General features: G+C 47.3%; 1 pseudogene; it reads left to right on the top strand.

Annotated features, from left to right (window-relative positions):
* Positions 1–2,581: 2,581 nt before the first annotated feature.
* LOC119280603 lies at positions 2,582–4,122 on the top strand (annotated as a pseudogene).
* Positions 4,123–4,343: the final 221 nt, after the last annotated feature.

Here is a 4,343-nt window from a genome sequence, read left to right on the forward strand (position 1 = left end):
CGGGCCTTTTTAGATCTAGAGTGGAAAAAATCGAAAAAAATTCAAACTGTGGTCAAACAATGGTCAAACTAATTATTCTACAATATTAGTGTTACTAAATAATTATTTCAGCTATTTTGAATTTTGGTCAAAGAATGGTCAAACAATGATCAAACAATGGTCAAACTAATTATTCAAGAAATATTAGTGTTACTAAATAATTATTGTTTTTTAAAACAATAGTTTCAAACTCAAACAATGAAATGTGTCACTTCATGGTCAAGCAAAATTCCTGAAGGTTAATAGGATTGACATCTTACTATTGTCAGGAAAACAACAAGTGCAGACATGGAAACGAGGGAGAATAGAACCCGGAAGTTAAGCGTGCTCAGGCTGGGGGAGTGGGAGGATGGGTGACCGTTCGGGAAGTTAGATGATTTGGAATGATGAGGGGTGATTAGAGATTAGAGGATAAATTGAGCAGTGATGAGGGATGGTGATTAGAGATTAGAGGTTAAAATAATTCAGAAATTTAAAAATAAAAAAAATTCAAAAAAAAATAAAAAAAATCGTAAAATTTCCTTTAGTCCCGGTTGGTATTACCAACCGGGACTAAAAGTGAAGCTCCACGTGGCCGCGGCCTTTAGTTCCGGTTCGTTTAAGAACCGGGACTAAAGGGGAGAGGCATTAGTATTGACCCTTTAGTCCCGGTTCAAAAACCGGGACTAAAGGGCCTTACCAACCGGGACAAAAGCCCATTTATCTACTAGTGAGTTGTCACGAATTACCACAGGCGAGTTGCCTTTAGAAATCTTGTGCGAAACTTTCAAATCATCACACATGATTATTCATATAATTAAGACATCATGTGCATTGCTCCAAGTCGTCGCAAATAATTCATCTTTGTAAACTGTTTGCCAATCAACGAACATGTTTACAAAATTTCAACCGTGCGCGTTATGACTATATATCGCACACACATCATTATACCTTACTGTGTGCCCATTATCACACATGGTTTTCATCTCAAAATCATGCCCGGTGGATGGGCCGTCGCACACATTTCGTTTTCTAGCACACAAGTTCATTTTTCTACCGTTTGTGATGCCTGCATTGCACATAGTAAGGTCCAAGGGTATGCGATAGATGCGTCGACTTAGGCCCATTCTGCAGTACTGGATGCTGGGGAAATATATGGCATTTGGTCTTTTCGCCATAAAAAAATAAGAGTACAAAAGGCTAACAAAACCAGATCGTAATAAGATTTAGTTTAGCTACACATCAGTCAGCTGATTTTCGAAATCAGGGTCAGTCGATTTTTGAGTGAAGGAAGGAGAAGGAAGGCCCTCGCCGGAGAGAAGGAATGGGCTCGCCGTCATCACCCAAGTATCTATTTTAGGGTTCAGGGTGGGGACGGTGGTCGGGCGGCGGTGTGGGGCTTCGCCGAAGAAAAAACTCGGCGCGGGGGGCCTAGAGGAATGGCCGGGGTCAGTGGGGATGGTTCCAGGGAAGGCGGGGCTGCGAGGCTATGCGGGGGAGCCGCTGGCCGCGGGCGGCGGCAGCGGGGCCGGCGGTTAGGCCGGTGGTGGCTGACAGCTCAAGGAAGAAGATGCGCCGAGAGGTTGAAAAAAAAAACCGTGGGCCGTTGATTTCGCGTCCAACGTTTCGCAAAATCGACTGACCCCATTTTTTTCATCTGACCGATGTCTAGCCACGACCAATAAGATTAGATGATGCCCTCAAGCTTCAATAATCCTATTATTACTAGAGTGCATCCATATATATCGCCTGAACATAGCTCATGCTACCATCGTCAAGTTGTAGGTAGGTAGGACCACATACAGATCCGACTGGCGGCTTTGAAGATAACATAGAAGCTTTTCGGAAATTTTGTCTGATTAAAATCAAAATTTTAGTTTTACTTACGTTTGTAATTCTAGAGAATATGTCTTACTGCGTTATTTTTAGTCACGCGATTCCTCTGATAATTACTCCCTCCGTCTCAAAATAAATGTCTTAACTTTGTACTAACTTAAATATAAACTTATACTAAGGTTGAGACACTTATTTTAGGATGGAGAAAATATACTGGTTCCTGACTTTGGTTCAAAGGCAAATATACGTTGCCGAGACTACTTAATGTGCTGAAGCGCTTTAAATAAGACTTAGAGCATCTCCAACAGGCGCCCGAAAACTGCTTCGCATGCTAAAATTCAGGTTTTTTGGATGCCGAACAGCTCCAGCAAAAGCTGTAAAATACTGCGCGCGCAAAAAAAGATTTAGGCTAGAAAGCGCTATCGCGTGCTGTAAATTTGGGGTGCCGAATCGTGCGTGTTGCACTGTGTGTTCTTTGGGCGCGTGTTTTTGGGCATTTGAAAAACCGATGTTGGATCCGGTGCACCCAAAATGCTACAGTGACGCGCTAAAACTATTTTAGCACGCAAAGCTTTTGTGCGCCTGTTGGAGATGCTCTTATGTGCCCACTTGGCCACTCCGATAACTCGGGCTTCTCTATATATATCCACACCCTTCTCGTCGGAGCTGCTCCCGTGTACGCCTCCGCACTCGTTCATATCCATACATGCAAATTAGCTTGGCAACAATGGCATTGACTCTGTCGCCTGAATTGCTCGTCTGCACCTCTGCCCTCCTCCTACTTTTAGCCTTCTGCATGTACACCAAGCCTAGGAGATCAAAGCATCCATTGCAACCGACGGATTGGCCAATACTTGGCATCCTCCCTTCACTCATCCTCAACCTACACAGGTTCCACGATTACATCGCCGAAGTCCTCCCCTCCTATGAGCATAACCTCAAGTCGTGCTTAACTAGCATGCGCTTCTTGATCACTTGTGACCCGACCAATGTCCGGCACGTTTTCACCTCAAACCACACAAACTACCTCAAGGGCAAGGAGTTCTCGGAGATGTTCGACGTTACAGACGGCAGCTTCTTCACCGTCGACGGCGAGCCATGCCGCCGGCAGCGCGCTAGGATTCAGAGCATATTCAGCAGCCCGCGGCTGCTCGCCTTGATGGCCGACTGCTGCCGTGACAAGGTGGAGAAGGGCGTTACCCCGTTCCTGGCACGTATGGTGACGGGGCCCCGTTTGACATGCATGATTTGATCACGAGGTTCGCGTTCGACGTGACCGCCACGCCCATCTTCGGCGTGGACCCTGGTCTCCTCTCAACCGGCGGCCATAACATGCCACTACAACCCACGCATGCCACCGTCGCCATGGATACCGTCATGGAGATGGCACTGCTCCGCCACGTCCTGCCAGTGTGCTGCTGGAAAGCGATGAGGTGGCTAAACATTGGCCCAGAGAGAAAGCTCGCCGTGGCGCATAAAGTGCTTCGTGGGTTTATAGCAGAGATGATGGAGAGGAGCAAGCTGATGACAAGCAGCCATACTGGTGATCAGGAGGGTCCTGTTGGCCCCGTAGACAATATTATGTCTACATACATCAACTATCCAGAATACAACGATGGCCTGCTCTGCGCGACGCTCATCAACTTCATGATCGCTGGGAGGGACACCATCGGCACGGCGTTGCTATGGCTCTTCTACAGCCTCGCCCAGAACCCTGACGTCGTGTCCTGTATCCGGAAAGAATTGTTCCCTATTGCCTCGGGCAAAGCAGCACACGCCAGCACCATGGTTATATTTGAGCCCGAGGAGACCAAAGCCCTTATCTACTTGCACGCCACTTTGTTCGAGTCTCTCAGGCTGTTCCCTCCGATCCCCATCGAGCGCAAGACGGTGATCGCTGACGATGTGATGCCGAGCGGCCACGGGGTGTGTGCTGGTGACACCATCCTCGTCTCCCTCTACTCCATGGGGAGAATGGAGCAGGTGTGGGGGCAGGACTGCCGGGAGTACAAGCCGGAGAGGTGGCTCTCTGGAAACGGCAGCGAGCTACGGTATGTGCCATCTCACAAGTTCTTGGCGTTTAACTCGGGGCCTAGGATGTGCCTCGGAAAGGACATCGCCATCATGCAGATGAAGACTGTCGTTGCTGCCATCGTGTGGAACTTCGACCTGGAGGTGTTGGAAGGGCATTCTGTCCAACCCAAGTTTTCTTGTATTCTGCAGATGAAACATGGGCTTATGGTGAAAGTGAAGAAGCGAGAAATGTAGTGCGGTGCTGCTAGGGTCCATGCCGTGGAAGTGGAACGCAGCGTTTTAGTTTCCGGGCAACAGCGAGCTTTTTATCATCATGGCAGTACAGTCTAGTCTTGGGATTCACAAACTTCAGAATCCACACTATCTAAACCATACTATATGCATTAGTATTTAAATATGTGTGTTTAGATACAACTCATGTACGTAATGGATTGTATCCTATTGTTGTACTATTT

This window comes from Triticum dicoccoides, chromosome 3B, assembly GCF_002162155.2.
Source record: "Triticum dicoccoides isolate Atlit2015 ecotype Zavitan chromosome 3B, WEW_v2.0, whole genome shotgun sequence".
Classification (NCBI taxonomy): Eukaryota; Viridiplantae; Streptophyta; class Magnoliopsida; order Poales; family Poaceae; genus Triticum; species Triticum dicoccoides.